This window comes from Camarhynchus parvulus, chromosome Z, assembly GCF_901933205.1.
Source record: "Camarhynchus parvulus chromosome Z, STF_HiC, whole genome shotgun sequence".
NCBI classification, from domain to species: Eukaryota; Metazoa; Chordata; class Aves; order Passeriformes; family Thraupidae; genus Camarhynchus; species Camarhynchus parvulus.
In genome coordinates, this window is record NC_044601.1 from 32,521,393 (window position 1) to 32,539,896 (window position 18,504).

An 18,504-nucleotide genomic window follows, 5' to 3' on the forward strand; every position below is an offset into this window, starting at 1 on the left:
GTTTTTTAGTTTTCTTTTTTTTTTATTAGGGCTGTTTGGCCAGCCTTGGTGAGAATTAAGCAATTAACTGATAACCTGCGTTGATGGGGGATCAAAAGAGTCTGCTCTAAACTGCTGTTACTTTCCTGTTCTTGAGACTGAATCTGTCCAAAGTCTTTGGAAAAAGCTTATATTTGTTGGAATTGAAAAGGAGGGGTAGGGAAAAAGGTGATGAGGACGTAAACTGTCTTTCTAGAGTAAATAACTTTTTAGTGGAGGTGTATAGGTGTCCTCACTTCTATATGAGTTGAGGCCTGCCTTTGGGTGTGGCTAGACAATGATGGTAGAAGAAAATTGTTACATGGAAAAGCCCAAAGTGAAATCCAGTCCTCCACCACCTTAATTTAAAAAGGATTTCATCTTTAATTATTAGGTTAGTATTTAGATTAAATCTTTGAAGAGTGAAGGGATGCATTCATATTATAAATACTTTTTTAAAATAATAGAATTTAAAATGGCTGTTGTGTGAAAAAGTATATAGCAAACAGTTAGATAAAAGAAAATTTCAAAGCATATGTTAGGAAAACAGAAAATACAGAAATATTCTTTGTTTTCATATATTTTTAAGTACCTTTAGAGTATGTTTCTGAGTCCAGTGCTGTTGGCAGAAATTCTGCCTGTGTGAAGGTGGAATTAACCAGGAATATGGTTAGGACTGTGAGAAACATCATTTTACGATGTGACATCCAGATCAAGCTAAGTGAATATATAGAAATTACAGTGGTCATACAGTAGTTTTACAAACACGTTAAAAAAAAAACCCAATTACTACTGGTAGCATTTCAGTAGTAAAACCAAGAGAAACCCAGAGTGAATTAAGAAACCTCACATTAATATGCTCAGCTGCTAATATTTGGCTTTAGGGAAACTAAAGGATTGAAAAAAAGAACCTCACATTAGGCATTGTCTTTGCACAAAGCCTGAATTTCAGACTGATGGCATGCAAATATTAAAGTGTGACCGTTAACATTTTGAACTAATGAGTGCAATTTTATTTCAGTCTTAGTCAAGCAGAGTTGTGGGAGATGAACTCTGAGATACTAGAATGGGAAGCTGTGATCCTCCTCTCTTGCTTGGATACCATGCAATCTTTTAAAATGTTAGCTGTACTCGTATGGAGCCAAAGTTATTTGTCTCTTTTTTTGAACATATATTTGAATAAGATGTGACAGTTCAAAGTATTTCAGATAGCAAAATGGCATATTCTGTTCGTTTTTGAGAATCCTGAGGCTCAGTCCTTATAAAATCTTGAGTTCTGTGATCTGTTTAAGTCACTGCCCAAGAAATCCGCATATGTTAATACAGTGGTCTGTGAATAATGACTCATGAAGCAGGTGGAGATTGTAGGTGGAAAGTGAAGGAAAGGGAAGCAGCACGCTGTGTTTCTGCTGATACAGTGGTGTGCATTGGCTTGATAGTTAAAACCATCCTTGTCTTTAAGATCCTAATAGCATGTTGTTGTGCACTAACCTAGTTTCTGAAATGTGTCTTTCAAGTGTTGTAGGAGACTTGCTTGTTACAAAGTGCCAAAATTCTTCAGGATATGTCTCAAAAAAAGAGATGCATGTCCTTCTTGGCATACTTAATGAGAGGCACTTCATTTTCCTTTCCCTGCAGTTACTCATCTCATTTTGCTCTGTTGTGTTGTACAGCACTTGCTCTGCCATGCTTGGTTGCACTAAGTGGAGTGTTTAATCAGACACTTAGGCCTCTGAGTAAGTACAGGAATGTTTTCCATTTCTGACAAATAGCAAAGCGTGTACTGTAACTCTGAGGCAAATAAGTCTGATAAATGAGACTAGTGATAAGCAAGCAGTTTTCCCTGTCTCTGCAGATGTTGTGTGCTTCCATGTTCGAGAGAGACTTGCTGAAAAACATGCTAGTTTTCAGCCCCAAAATACTGTTACATATTTTCCCATTGTATCATAAACTAAGTGAAACATGCAAACTTGGTTAAAAGTTGTGTGTCTGTCCCCCGCTGTGCATTCAACTTGTCAGTTGAGTTTAGTTTCTAAGGAGAAATGCCTAATCTGCTCAGTCTTATTCCTTTCATGTGCCTTCTTTCATTTTATGGCCTGCATCTCAACCACTTTCATGGCCTGCCTAAGTGTCCCAGCCACTTCATGTTCAGCCATTGCATGTTGAGTGCCCTTCTTCTGGGGAAGGACTAATGTGGTCTTGTAGCAACACTAACAACCACCAGCCTCTCAAAATAGGCCTTGAAAGCAGGAGGTTAATTTGCCGAATGTTCTGATCAGTGTTTTAAATGTTCCTTCTATTTTTAAACTTCTATTTATTATGGAATATCCTGAGTCAAAAGTGATCCAAAACAATCGTGGACTCCAACTCCTGGCCCTGTGCAGGACAGCTCCAAAATACACTCTGTATGCTCAGGAGTGTTGTCCAAATGCTTCTTGAACTCTCTCAGGCTTGGTGCTATGACCACTTCCCTGGGGAATCTGTTCCAGTGCCCAAACACCTTCTGGTGAAGAATCTTTTCCGATATCCAGCCCACACTTTCCCTGACACATCTTCATATGTTCCCTCGGGTCCTGTCACTGTTCAGCAGAGAAAGGAGAATCAGCACAGCAGGAAAACCTTGCCCACATCATCAGCTGTCTGTCCATCCTGTTCCAGGGCCTCATACCTGTTGTGTGAGGGCACTTGGGAAGGTGAGGCAGGCGGGGAGGGAACTTGCCTGTCACCACAAGCAGTAGTAACCTGCTTCCATTCTCCCCTGTGTCTCCTGGGTCCCCTCCTTCTGCCAGGGGACATGTTCTGAAGTGATTATTTTTTCTCAGTATCTTTGGCAGATGCTGATATCTGAGGCACCTTTAATGTCATGGATAGTGACATAAATGTTAACTCTCCTTGCTAGAGGGGGAAGTAAAAAGAAAGTCTTAATAGTTGCATGTTTCTGTGGTATTTTTAGCATCCGTTGAGGTAAGGAATTTCATTCTCTCTTGAAATCCAGGATGCCAGAATTGTCACCACTTTCAGAATTTTGCTGGCAAAATTCTAGCATAATACATTTAAAATGGCCAAATACAGCATCTATATTCTTTTCAGCTATAGTGCACTTAACATGAGAACTGCACATGCATGAGTCCTTTCAGTCATTTTTATGGAAGGACAATAAGAGCACATTACTTTGTGAATAGCATACCCCGGAGCAGAGCAATAACAACGTTGTAGTTATATACTAGTGTTCTTTGTGGTTCCTTAAATCAAAGACAGTGTTCAAGTATTACCATCATCTTTTAGTGAAATGTATCTTGGCACAGCTTTTGTCTTTTGTCAGTGCTAACTGTATGCCCCATGCTGCTGTGAAATAAAACACCTGTCTTGGAAAGCAGTGTTCTACTCTCTCTCCTCAGTGTTACTTTGGTTGCTAAATATGTCACTTGATGTATCCAAAACAGCAGTACTCACCATCATGGAAGGTACACACCTTGGAAGCTCTAAGCTGCTCTGAAACAGAGTGATAAAATGAAGAAAGCAGGTATTCAAAGCAACAAAACTAATTAGGGATGCAGCTGAAAGAAGCATGTTCCTTGTGGTGGCTTCTTGATAGCCTGTGGTTCTTACCACAGTAGAATCCAAACAAAAGCCAAGGGAGAGTGTTCTTGTATCACACTCTAAGTTGGGTTTTTTTTTGATTCATAATGTATTTTACCACAGTGAAGACTGCAGACAACGAGTTGCTTTCATATCTGTTTTCATGATACCAAGGAGGAGATACTAATCTATTAATAACTCTGCCCAGATTTTCTTGGTGGTTTAAGTAGCCTGAATTCAGTTTCTTATGATCTGACCTTTGTTTTGGGAAAAGTAGCACTTTCTGTGATTGTATGTTTTCTTACACCTCCCACTGATATCCTTTATAGGTTCTGTAAGCTGATTTTGTTTCCTAGTGCAAGATCAGTCATTTTTCACCTGCTTCCTCTGTGCTATCATCTCATCCACTGCTATGATTCACTAAACTCTGCCAAGTTTCCACTACCAGATGCATTGCTCAATAACAGAAGCTTAGAAATCTTGCAGGTTTTTAGAGGAAGTGTCCATGGTTTCTTTCTTAGGCTAAGCTTGTCGCCTTCACCAGGAATCTGTTATTTTCCTATACTGCTTTCTTCCTGGTCTGTCCATTTTTAACTTGCAAAGTTAATTTTTGGTCTGAGAAGCCTTTGGTCATGATCTGGTGCACTCTCACCTGATTTGGGCCAAAGCTCAGTACAGCTGAGCTTTCCAGTTTGCTTTGACCTTGCAGTAAAATTATTGCTCTGCTACAAAAGAATAAACTATGTTCTATTACTTCTGGTTCCAGGCTTCCTTCCCTAGTTAATTTGTTGATATTTTGTTGTTTGTCTCTTGTTTAGATGATTTCCATTTTGTGGCTTTTTAAGGGGCTTTTATAGTTTTGTTGCATGGTATGCCATAAATGTTTAAAGTGGTTTGGAAAGTGAAGTTTGTTTAGTGTCTCTTTTGATGTATGAAAGAGGATCAACAGGTAGTATTTAGAGTGGGGAGGCCAGTCTTAAAAGAGAGGCAGGAAAAGCCCTGCACATACTGCTGTGTAACTGAGTGCCGGATGCTTCAGGAGACATAGATTATCCTAACCCTGGTTACCTAACGAAATTATCCATGGATGGGTGTTGTCAGCCCTCGCTACCTCTCTGGAGAAGGAGTCATAGACACAGCAAAGGATACATCTAACACTGCAATTTATGCAACTCTTATAAAGGAGAATTAAACATTCATTCATTAAACATTCACAAGGCACATTCATGTGCCTTATAACTGCAGAATAGATCACCCCCCCAGCAGGCACACATACCACCTTGCCACTTGAAGTACTGGTTCAGTACAGCCTCTGTGCTCAGTACAAGTGCTCTGTGCAAGTGCAGCTTCTGGCTTAAAATACCTAAAACTCAGGCTTTCTTTTTCATTAAATTCAATCATTCTACTGCATTCAGTAATCCTAGGAAAGACTCAGTAAAAGATGACAACCTTAGAGAACCTTCAGATTTCAGAGTTACCCAACTGAGTTATATTTTGAACTGCCAGTTTAGAGGCTTGAAATTCTTTCTTTTTCCTATTCAGTGCTGTTGTTAGAAGTAACTTGAGGGAACACCTTATCAAAGGGGGCAGAATCAAAAAAGCAGCAAAATGCTTGATTTTTATTTATAAAACCTGATCTGCTTGTATGGCTTTAAGCCTGATAGAGCTGCTCTGGATTTTTCTTTTACCTTTAAATTAGCCACCACACATCCTAAAATATCTTTGGAGATGTTCAATTATTAAACTGTTTACAAAGAAAACAAAGGAAGTGTTTTGTGTTTATGTATAAATACCTGAATGAAAATTAACTGAATATTTTATGTTCTTTTATAATGGCTGGGAAATTTTTAGCCCTTAATTCGCCGCATTGTTGCTATTTACTTGATATGATACTAGTTGATGATATGGAAAATAGCTCCTTGAAGGATGTTGGAAACAAGAATTATGCCAGCTTTCTGTTGATGATAATGTGTCTTGCCATTATCAGCATAGTTGAAGAAGGATGTAATATGCTTTTAATATCTGCAGGCTCCATGGAGCTCAGGCTTTCCACTTAAACGTGGGCAGGAAGTCGATTGTGCTATTTGTTGATCTGGACACCAGTGCTAGAGCCCTTGAATTGCTTGTTTCTTATTTCTCTTAAATCTCCAAATTTTTCAGTGAGAAGACATTTTCAAGAGCAAAACCCTGGTATGAGTGACTGACAAAAGGCGCTTCCACAAGAACTAGTTGATGCTGCCTAGCAAAAGTTGATAGTTTTGCAAACACCCTTGGACACTGTGCTGAAGCATTTACAATGCAATTTTTTGTCATTTTTCTGTAATTTTTCTAATGGAACTTGAAGCTATAAAGCCCTGGTGTTTTTTGTGTGCCTTAGGTCTATTGTTTGTCAGTTCAGTGGTTTTATCCCATTCTGCCTTTCACGTCAGAGCAGTGGAGATGGGGAAGCATGAAGATTTAAGGGTATTTCTACTTGCCAACAGCTAGAGGCAGGAGTAATCTGGATATAGCCTGAGAGATGTGCACTTTCACTGACACTATTTGGAAGTATGCTTTATGTGAGTGAATAGAGAAGTGAGTTGTTGCCCTGAAGCTACGTGTTCAGCCTTTTGGCTTTGACTGCTGTTGATATGAAAGGGAGTATTGAGATTAGAGGCTTCCTCTGCTGATATCTCACTGTATTTTTATTGTAACTTTTCTGGAATGGATCTCAGTTACTCTGTTGGTGATAATTCTTAAGACCAATGTGCAACTCAGAAAATATGTATTTTTAAATTGCGGTTTTAAAGATCTTTGCCTGCACTTGCATTTTCAATTCCCAGCATTAGCATTTCACAATGCTGAAAGTTTTCCTTTTTCAGACTGTTCCTCAAATCTCTGGTTCTGCAGTTTCTGTCATGACACTTACTTACACAGGAGATATGCATGATACCAAAGTTCCCATTTACTTACAATAATGCTATTCTTCACTGCTCTCAAAGATCCTGAATTTATAAGGTATCCATTAAGTCAGACTTTAGTAGGTAATCACTTGTAATTATTTTCTTGCCTTTGTCTTCAAAGTGGCTTAGCCGATCACTCTAAAATGCTGACTGCTGTAATTCTGGGTGAATATCCTGCCACATGAGGATGTTCTCCAGAGTGAGGAGAACAGAAGAGTGGAGGGAGGGCAGAAGAGCTGAAGCTGTCAACTGCACTGGCATGCGGATTTGGGGAAGTAATGACTCTCTGAACCCATTGGGTATTTTTTGTTTGTCAAATAATTTTAGAGAGTTTTTTTAGTTACTGGGATGTATCCTCAAGAGAGCTGTAGTTAACTGTAGCCAGGGAAAGATACCATCTCTCTTTGTGTTTACTCTCTCAAATGAATGTGTAACACTGAGTGATTTCTTAATAAATCATGCTCTGAAAGTGACTTGACATTAAAAGGGATGAGGCTTAGATGGAATTTTTTAAAAATAGTTTAAACTACATTATCTCTCTTATTACAATTGTAAATTCAGCTCACTCAGGCTTAGAAAATAGTCTGGGTTTATAATATGTTGTCCTTAGTATGGACAGGGTTTTAATTTCTTTTCTCTGGCTTGTGGTATAACTTTTTCAGGGTGAACATAACCACCCTTGATGCTTGATAGTGTATCATAAAGGACTACCTACTTCACAGTTCATATGTTTTGGTACTGGGATGCTCTCAAATCAGACTGCTTTAATTGTGCCTTATCTTCAGCACATTGCAATTTACATGTTTCTCATCTGCTCAAGATGGTTTCAAGTTGGTATGTGGCTGCCTTGTCTCCAGGGAATGAGAAATTTAATTGAGCCCAAATTGTGATTTATCTTTTTAAGTTTGCCCAGACCAGCCTTTCTTTGCTGACATAGGGTGGCATTTCATGCTGTACTGTTCAGCCGCCTGGAGTCTTCCATCTCTGGACCAGACTTAGATCTCATCACAGTGCACAGGAGGAAATAGTTATTGCTTGTTGCTTATCAGTGTCTGCATGCCCTCTGGTTTACATCCAGCTCTCTGAGTGGGATATGGTGTAATACAAAGCTTTGTACTTCAAGTTTGTTAAAATAAATTGTGACCTTGAAAAGTATTGTACTTACTTAAAAAGCAAAACATTTCCCATGGGCAGTGTGTCATGACTGCTGAGTGTAGGTAAATGCTATGGAAATTTAGCATTCTTTTATTCTGGTGTCAGCTCCAAGTAGGTTCAAATCTCGCCTTCGCTGAAACCCTCCAGTTCTGTCTCTGGTGCCAAGTTCTGTTTTCTCCCAGTTCAGGCTTGACTCACTTGAAGGTTCAACATTGCAATTCTTGTTTTACAGCTGGAAAATGTTAGACAGGTTACTTGGGGAGCTGCTTGGTCGTCCATCAGCGACTTCAGAACCTGTGACCTTAAATTAGGAAAGAACAGAAAAATTGGGACGTACAGGATGACGTCGTGAAAAATTAATCTAATTTGAATAAAATGGAAGAAAGTACTTTCAACAGGATTTATGAATAGATGTTAATTGGAGATTACAGCAGAATGATAGAATTTTAGAGGTGGAAATGATGTCTTGGGAGGCTGACCTGGAACAGAGACTAGACAGAGCTAAAGGAATAAAGTAGGTATTTATTAAAATGGATACACCTTGGGCAGTACAAGAGCCCAGCCAGGGCTACACCCAAGATGGACCCAAAATGGTCACAAAATAGACAACTGGTCACAAGGTCTCACATTTTTATAAGTTTTGATCTATTTGAAAATTGGAGTGAATTGTCCAATTACAGCTTCAGGTTAGGGAGTCCCATCCTTCTTGTTTTCTCTCTTCAGTCCACTCTTAAGATTTTTGGGACTGAAAATTCTAAGAGTTGCCCTTAGTCTCAAGCTGGAAAATGATTGTTTTGTCTACCTACTCTGTGAAGAGAACTTACTTACACTTAATATGAAGCTCAGAGTTAGACACCTAGGCAGTGCAGAATCTAAAAACTATGAACACTAAAACTTAAAGGATCATTTCCCCCCTTTAGAGGGGGGAAATAAATTTTAAGAAAGACAGTTGCACAAAATGTAGTTATTAATCTTCACCTCATTATGTATATTTGCATAAAACTTATCATTTGGGGTGTTTTTTTAAATTTTGTGAACTGAAAAGCTGATGCTTTCAGGCATTAAATTGCCTAAAGAAAGCTCATATGTCTGTGTTCAGCTGGGAGTTGGAATTCTGTATTAAAGGAGTGGTATTACTTATGGAAGGAAATTACTCTTATGATATTCTAAATGTAGGTGGCTTATAAGCTAAAATGCACTTCAAGTATATTTCTTGAAAGACTAGAGTAAAATCTATACAGGACTTGTCCTATTTTACTCTGTTTGGAACAAATATTACCTTTAAATACAGCTTGTTGTATTGCAGTTACTAAAACCCCATTTAATCCCTAGGCTCTCGGATGGTGGTCAAATAATGGATTACTGTTAAAATGGGAGAATAAATCCTGCCAGGCACAATTCCGGAGAAATACGCTGGGATGTGTAAACACACACGCACATACATGCACATATGCAACCTAATGCATTGCTTGTGTTTGTGGCAGCAGCTTGGCATTGCTGAACTTGTGAGGCGTGGAAAAATGCCAGTGCAAGAATAGGCTTGCTGATCCACAGAATAGCAGGCAAAAGAGCTCACAGGCCTTTTACTCTCCATGGAAGAATATCAAATGCATGTTTTCTCTTTTTAAAATCGGAACTAAATTTTAAAAATTAAATTACTTCTGGGTTAATAGTGCAAAGAAAGGAAAATTTAGGGGAGGAAGGAAAAAAGCTTCAATCTGTGTAGTTCAGGGAATAAAGAAACAAGATTTGTGTGTGAGCTCCTTAATTATTGCTTTTTAAAACTATTTAAAAAATAGTTTTTTAAAATATGTGGTTGTAATGAAAGCTTGGATTAAACTGGCTGTTGGAAAACTAGAAATGATGCAGTTGAGGCCTCTTTGCATGGTCCTACCCTTAAAGAAACAAAACGTGTGCCATGCATCTCACATCACTGAGATTCAGCTGCTCTTTTGATCTCAGGAATAAAATGCCAATATTTCCATTATTAAAGGAGATTAATGTTCCTACACAGAGAAGACAATGAAGAGGAAGTTCACACCTTTTCATACATACACACCTAGATTAAAACCAGAGAAAAAAGTGATTGAGGCATGAACATAGTTGTGTGTTAGCTGATTTAGTGTTTAAAGAGCTGAATACTGTGAGGATTTCTGCAGGCTGTGAACCTCAGGTTCTTCTACACAGCAAAGACGTTTTTTCTGATTTGTGAAAATATTTGTTGTATTATGGGTTGGATTTTGCTGTTTAGTTGATTTTTGTTTGGTCTGTTTTGGTTGGTTGGGGCTTTGGGGGGTTTTTGGCTGGGGTTTTGTTGGTGGTAGTGGTCGTTTTTTTGTTTTTTCTGTTGCTGGGGTTTTCTTGTTGTTGCTGCTTAGTTGGTGGGGTTGTTTTGTTTGCTTTGGGTTCTTTTTTCTGTTTTGGGATAATCTGCTGAATTACAGCAGGCGCAACTGCCGGAGTATTTTCCTTGGTGCTTCCCTGGGATCCTGCTGACTGCAAAGATACTCTTGGAAGCTTATTAGTAGTTTTTATGGGGCATGTGTATAAGCATCATGGTTTTCTTTGAACGCAGCTCATCTTGGGTGCTAAGGCAAAAATTTATTGTAGCTAGATTTTAAAATGGGTGGTGCTAGTTCTGGATTACATGGTTTGGTTCTGGTTTTTGTTGTTTTTTGTTTTACTTACTAGATGTTCATTGTAAACAGCTTTTTTGAATCTAATCAGATTATAAAACAAGAAGAGTTTCTGACAGGGCCAGTATTCACCTGACATAAGTGCTGCAAAACAAATGCTGTAACACCTTACAAATGTGAGGTGTCTTGATCATCCCACAAGTCAGTGAAATTATTCTCCTTGTATACTAGTAGCATGTTTCATATCACCAAAATCATGTTTTGCAATATCTTTGTCTGTTTCTCAGTGCCTCTAGACTAGACACCTGTGTAAATAAAGTTCACTTTGTTTAGTAAAAGAAAACAGAAGAGCTTAGACTAGTCTGATCTATCTTTATTATAGGAATAGTGACCAGGTATCCTACAATACCTTACATTACATAACAATTTACGTAATTTAGTGTTCTGGAATTAGTCAGCTCACATTATTCCCCAGTGAAAAACAAAGGAAAATTATAAAGGGAGTGAGATTTTATTTGGTATTGGGGTGTTTGTAACTTTCGTCTAAATGACCAGCAAACTTTTCCATTTGAAGGATGCTCTGAGACAGCTCAAAAACCTATTTCACCCTAAAGTTCTTTGTTGATCACTAAAATGTACATCAAGTGGTTGACTCTGGTAAGGAATCACTTTTGAACTTCCAGTTGCCAGCTCTACAAGCTCCCACTGTGTTCAGAGAGTCAAGCTGAATCTTTTTCCCACACTGGTACAGAAAGCTTTATGTGAACAATCCCCCTGCTTCAGCTCACTGGAATTTAGTAAATAATTTGGTCATGCCCAAGAAGGAATAGAATTCAGCTTAGGTTCTTAGCAATGTTGGCTCTGCAGGCATTGCAGGGGTATTACTGACAAAGTATTTTTTATGCCCAAACATAGCAGACACTTATTTTTATAATGCCTAAGACAAGAAATTCTGTAGGATACACAGACTGTGGTGTGGTTTGTGCTTTTACTGTTATCCCAGATAAACAGCCACATGCAGATTTATGTGGTTTAGTTTCTTGAAAAGAAAATGAACTGCAACTATACAGTTCCTGAACCCAGAAGAGTGGTCTGAAAGTAAACCTTGCTAGGAAACAATTGGGAAGGGCAGAAAGGTTTGAATTTCTCAATATTTTCATGTAGTAATCCCTAAGAGGATATGTTGAGTCTCATGAAAATGCTGAATCCTGATTTTTTTCTAGCTTTGCAGCTGGAAAGCAAACACCTTTGTTGTGTTCTTTGTGGAGAATATTTTTTTCCCTTGAGTTTTGACAAATACTGTATTCAAAAATTGTACTCAAAATGTATTTGCATTTTCAGTATGCATTAAAATGACCTTCAAGGCTTAAGAAATTACTTTTAAAATTGTCTGTAATGATGTTATAGAGAAAACCAGAGTCAGTTATTGTCTTAAATTATTTTAATGTAGTATCCATCTCTCCATAGTCTAAAACTTCACCATAGTTGAGAAGCATTGTCAATGTCTACACGACAGCAGTTGTAGTTGGCTGCTCTGAAGCCTCTGTTCAAGGACATTGACAGATGTTCAGGGAAGCCTGGTGAGATGTTGAAGCAAGGTTTGGGCATAGAAACCATGCAAGAAATCTGGGAAGAAAATTCAGTTCTTGCAAATTCTGTGCCTTGATCATGGAAACGTATTTCTGGGTGGTATATAGCCTGATGACATTGTGGCTTAGGCAACTCCTAAAATAACCAAACATGGTCAAGATTTGGCAGTTGCCATGCTGCCAAGCCAGTAGTTCAGAGCTTTTTTTTTAGTTGGCACAGGTACCATAGTCCACTGAAAACCTGGGTGTTAGTAAAGCGTACCTGTCCTGTTTCAAATTATGAAACACAGAGTGGTGGTGGTAATATTTTATCTTGGTTGTTGGCATTTTTCTTTAATTTAGGAACAATATCTATCTTCCTACCAAAAATTACTTTTCAATTCTGTATTCATAATTCTAGTTGTTAGGAATATGGAGTTATGTTCTGTCCTTTTAGATATCCCATGGTTCCATTTGTTGAAGAGTAAAATGAAAAATACTTACTATAAATAATGTACAGTTATTATTATGCAGCCAGTTTAAGAATTCCCAGCCAGCAGCTCTTCAGAAGACTTGATTTTGCTCTGTATGTTTATTGTTCTTTTTTATTCCTCATTCTGACTTTAACTGCCAGTCACTGCAGATCTATAGCCAAAAGCTGATGTTGGGGGTATCTTGGTTTTGGGAGAAGCTGACTACACTTGTGGAACTGGGAAGCAGTCGCCCTGAAGTTGCCAATAATGCATGAACCTTAGGTTTATCCATAGTGCTCAGTGTTGCAATGCCAAAGCTTCCTGTGCAGCTGTCAATAGGAAACCATGCTTTCCTATTCTTCCTGTCATAAGAAGCTCCAATATTTTATTTTAGTCTGTAAGATCACTAGATTTGACACACTGAGAAAGCCACACTATGTATTTCCTGGATTTCTACAGTGAATTCAGCCTCAGAATTGCCAATATTAGGCTGAGGGAATTGTATGTAATGGTATCAAAAATATGCAAGTAGAAGACATAGAGAATAATAGAAAATCTACTTTTGCAGGAATAAATTTATCATGGATAACTTGGTGTGGAAAACCTGCAAGATGAGGAGGGATAGGCTGCCAAAGAATGGATTAGTAAGTAGGAAGGTTCTCCTTAATAGTATGAACAGCCAACACTATCTCTAGAAATGATGGTGTGATATTGTTGATACTACTTGTGAGTGTAGCAGTAAATTATGACTAGTGAATGTTCCTGACTTTACAAAATTTCTGTAGAGCAGCTAGTGGTACAGTAAGAAGCTCTTTCTGCTACTGCTCCTGAATACATCTTTTCAACAACACTGAATTTAGAGGAGTAGAATGGGACAAGTAAGTTAGGAATATGGGGTTCTTCCTTACTTGATGAAATTGATATAGTAGTGATTGTTTACACTCAGGACCTGTGGAATTGTGGCATGCCTCAGCAAGAGTATACAAAGGAGTCTGCACATGTCTGGGTGCTTTCCTTTTGATGGCACATTGGACCAGGCAGTAGAGATTCCTTTGTTTTGCCAAGGAAAGCGGGACACTTCTTGAAAGGACTTCTTTTTTATGTTCCTTGTTGTAATGAAATATGTAGGCTTACAGTGCTTGACTAATTTTCCTACACAATGTCCTTTTGTCTTTATTGTCTGTCATTTGAACCCACAGGATTTCAATGGCACACCGTGTTGCTCCTCCTTTGCTGCCATGCTTCTGTTGGAACTTGTTAATTGGTTCCTGAACAACTTCCCTTCTGTCATTTGGGGATATTTGCCACACATCAGGCATACGCTTTTGTGTTAGTTGCTATTCTGAATATGTCAAAAGCTGAGCAGAAAGCTAGTCTAAGTCTAAGCACAGCTGCTGATTTGAACATTCCTTAAGACTTCCTGTAGACTACTCTTCCAGAGATGCTTTTAGCCATGCTGTGTGTAGGCTTGATGTGTGAGGATCTCTAAAATACCTACTTGGCCACCCCTTGCTAAATTGTCTTGGCTGCTTATTGTATTGTATTTTAATAATTTTGTGTACAGTGTCACCATTTCAATGTCCACTAGTGAGATCAAGTTTCAAATGTGTGACTATTTTTCTTAGTATGGGAAGAACATGGGAGGCTGTTCCTGCTTCCCTTGTGTAGGTTCTTACTCCTTTTTACTTTGATGTCTCAAGCACAAGCAAAGACAGACTGTCACATAATAATGTATTTTGGGATTTATTTTTTACAAAATGATTTGCCTAAAATGAGCTGGATGAACAGACTGACAGTCAAATTTGGGAGCTTTGCAGAAGTCCTCTCAAGAGCAGGAAATGGGATTGCCACTGAAGGAAATTTGTGATTTCATGCTTACAAGTTCTTCTCCCCTACTGCAGATGGGGGTATCCAAGGCTCTGAGACAGCACTCATGCTGAGGTTGTAACTGATCAGCATACCTTTGGAGCAGGAGGGACAATCCCGAGACAATGCTGAGGTCACTTAGGTGACAAATAACTTCGCAAGGAAATGCCAATGGGAGGATCTCCAGAAAGGTTAGCTGTTAGGATTGTGTCTCAGACTGAGACACAGAAAGCTGTAATGGGATCACTTCCCTTAAAAAGGGATTTGTACCAAAAAAAAAAAAAAAAAGTATCTACATTTGGAGCAAGTTCATTTTGGTAAAACTTCACTGAGAAGTAAGTAGTACAGTATATTATTAGAAAACCAGGAAAATATTCAGGTATTTTGTTGCATATATGTGCATATATACGTATACACACATATATCAACAAGAAGCTGCTGCTGTCTGGGCAAACTAATGCCAAGTTTCAAAGATTCAAAGATTATACTCACAGAGGTGTTTAAAAATTCATGAATTCACTACATGTGTTTTTGTTGATTGCTGAGGATTTTGCTATTAATTATTGTGGCTTTGTCTTTGCCTGTAGCAAAAGTACTAGATCTTCCACTCATTAATCCTACTGCTAAAAAATAAGCAGTGCCATAACTCATGAAAAATCCATTGTTTCCCAGTAAGGGTATTACAATGAGTTTCATAAAGATATTTTTTGAAAATACCACATGGGCCCTGATTTATTGTCATAGTTAAAGGTGAATCAGAATGTGCAGGCTTGTGAGAACATATGGCAGTGCCTTTAGGGGTATTACCTTCAGTGCAGTAGATACTTTAGTTGGTCCAGAGAAAGTGTTAAGCTTACTAAGGGATTGGTTTTATATGGTGGGTGTGAGAATCCTGTGTCTGACAGTGGCTATTACCTGTTTAAGGTAATATTTCAGCTTATTTTTTGTTTCGTTTTCTGCAGTGAAATTTTGAATGTGCGTATCATTGTGTTGTAGAAGATACAGAATGTACAAAGGAGTAGAGAAGGCTTGCATGTAATGTACCTTATGCAACATGTGTGCTTCCATCAAGATGCAAATGTTTTCAGACACCTGCACACACAAGACATAACAAACCTCTTTAGATTAGTCAGCTAGCTCTAGGAAGTCTTATTACAGCATGGAAGATAATTTCTTAACAAAACTGTTTCAATGTTCAGTGTTCTTAAGCACATCCAAAGCTTTTGTTTGTGTTGTATCTTGAAGTAAGGAGACGTTCATTTGATTGAGCAGGAGGGGCTACATGTAATCCTGGCTACATCCTCTAGAGAACTGCAGTTCTCATCATGCCAGATGATCTTGCAAGTATTTCCTGTGTTCTTGTTGGGAAAGGTCAGTAAGCTAATGGAAAGAAAGCTCAACATGATACAGTTCATGGCATGCGCTTATCAAGACTTCATGATTTGATTTTTTATAAGAAGCTATTAGAAATTCCCAGAAAGTTTGTGCTGTGGTGAGTCCTTGTATCATTCATTTAACCTCTGTTTTATGTTATTATCATTTTTCGTTATGGGGGGATGTAAGAACAATACAACAGGGGGAGAATATGCAGGAAAGTCAGTTGCAGCCTACTCTTCATCGCCATCTGAAGCTAGAGGCTTGTAGTCTAGACTGCAAGACACCTCTGCATGCCATCTGGTGCAATGCAGCTGCTCAAAGCAGAACCAGCTAGACTTTGCAGGACCAGTTGTATTCTGGGGATTTCAAAGGATGGACATGCAGATTCAGTGGGTTTTTGGTCCAGCGTTTGACCACCTACATAAATGTTTACTGTATTCATATATTTAATTAATCTTTTCTACGTTGTAACTTTGGGTTGTAACTGCTCAAACTGCCACTGTGCACCTTCATGGCTGTCTGTCTTCTGTTCCCTCCTATATAGGTAATGGAAGACAATTAAGACTACAAGGAGATGTCTCACTTCTTACAGATGAGCAAACCCAGTATCTTAGTCTGTCTTCCTATGTCCTATACAGCAGTTTTTGTTCCTTACCCATGTCATAGATGTGGATTGACTCTGAAGTTTCAGTGATTAACTTTATTTTCATCTGTGCAGGCTGATAATGAGCACTCGATCACGCAACAGCTAAACTATTGGAAATTATTCAGCTGTAAGGGTAGAGTTAATATGGTAATACTCTGATTTTTGCTGAGAAACTAAAGCTGGTATGACAGACATGGATGCCTACAAAGGCTGGGAAGGGGCTTTTTGCCAGCGCAGCTAGTGGTAGGACAAGTGGGAATGTCTTTCAAATGAAAGAAGGTAGAATTAGATTAGATTAGCTATCACGAAGAAATTACTTACTGTGAGGATCATGAGGTACTGGAACAAGTTGCACAAGGAAGTTACTGTTGCCACATCCCTGTCAGGCGCTTGGAGCATTGTGTTCTGGTGGAAAGTGTTGGGAGGGCAGTTGAAACTTGAGGATCAGAGGATGGTCTTTAAGGTCTCTTCCAATCCAGACTTTTCTCTGAGTCTAGGATTTGTTGCTTTCATGATGTTCTACTGTTCTTTGATTGATTGCTTATTAATCTACAGTCAGACTCACGGTCTAAAGACGTTAAAGCAATATAGTTACTGTAGTAAAAAATTAGTGTGATTCTTTTAGATTACTGGGGTTTTTTTAATACCTTTTTAAAAAATCAAGTGAAAGAGACATTGAACCACCCAAAGTAATAAAAGTAAAATTATTAGAAGGATAAGTAAATTTGTGGAGAAAATGACAGCCAAGTTGAAAGTTGCAAATGTCAACTTAAAATTTTACTAATGTGTTTTTTGAAAAGGACAGTGTTTTCTAGCTAATGCCAAGGAGTAGATTCAGATTTACTGTGTAACTTGAAGGTGGTTCAAGCATCTGGAATGAAACAAGTTCCCTTTGATGTGTGAGCTAAACACATTTCTTAAAAGACCTATTGTCTTTCAGAGTCATTTGACCTCATCTGGCAATTTTTTCCTGTTTATTTAGAAAACATAGGCTACAATTGCGAGTTTTGTCATATGATGACTAACGTCATCATAATATAATGGAATATTGTGTAAACAAACCAAAAAGCTTATACTTCAAAAGATGCTAGAAGGTGGTGAATTTGCCAAAAAAAAAAGAGCTGTTTGTGATAGTGTGCAATCCAGTTTGATCTATAAAGTTATGAAATAGATTAATTTGATGAGAAATCGAAACTTAAAATCAATCTGATTTTGCAAAGATTTAATGATGCCGTCTCTGCTGACATTTCAGATTATTTTATTTTTCCTTTAATTTTGCTTTTTTATATACATGAATGGGACTGCTAGTTGTTTTCCTGAGGAGCAGAGACAATCATATTTCATCATTTTTTTTCCACTTGAGTCAGTCAGTACATGCCAAGTGATTTTGCTGTAAAAGCTAAATCCAGAGTACACATGATAATCGGCTTATTAGATGCTAGTTGTAACAGCTCACATTATTAAAAAACTTACCTCTTTTCATTCCCTAGTCTCAATTTCCTAACTCCTTTAGCTAGAGAAATCATGAGGCGTCATGAACTTTTGGAAACTTAATGAAAGCTGGGCGTGCTGGAGACCTGCTACTTACCTCTGTTGCTTAAGAGCTGGCATCAAAGCCTGTGCTGGTTTCCTCCTGCTACTGTTGTGATGAAGCCACAGTTTGTAAGATCCTTAATCAGTCAGGAATCTTTAAACAATCTGCTAAAAACTGCCCAAGTAGGAGACTGAGAAAAATGTGTTTTAGTGAGGGCAGCGGCTTTGGTATCTTGTTGATGGAGATCACAGCATTGGTTAGAACATTGTTATAGTGGGCTTAGATATCAGATGTTGCTGATTTAGAATAAATCTGTCACTGAAATTCAGTGGTTTGGAGGCGGTGTCTAGCATTCCAATTTATCTTGCACATTACCTTAGTTGTGCATCTTTGTGTTTCTTCTGTGTGGGACATGTTTTGACATGAGGCATTTGAAACTCATAGGTCTGCTCTGGCTCATTGAGAGAGTATTTGGGCTCCTACACTTCAAATGCTCATTGTCACTTTATGGTTCAAAAATTGAATTAAACACTGAAATGTTAAACATGTGCTATTGCTGACTGGAATTTTAATATTACTCTGTATGGTGTCTCTTTCATCAACTTTTATATAGTTGATGATGGACTGCAGTGTAACCTCACAGATTTAAAACAGCTGAAAAAAATGAGAACACCACAATATTCAGGGAAATGTTTAGAGAACATGCAACC

The 18,504-nt window shown here is 38.2% G+C and overlaps 1 protein-coding gene across 1 annotated transcript in view; it reads left to right on the forward strand.

Annotated features, from left to right (window-relative positions):
* CDC42SE2 (CDC42 small effector 2) overlaps window positions 1-18,504 on the forward strand; it is an 83,122-nt gene that overhangs the window by 49,834 nt on the left and 14,784 nt on the right. The gene's annotated exons all lie outside the window — the stretch shown is intronic.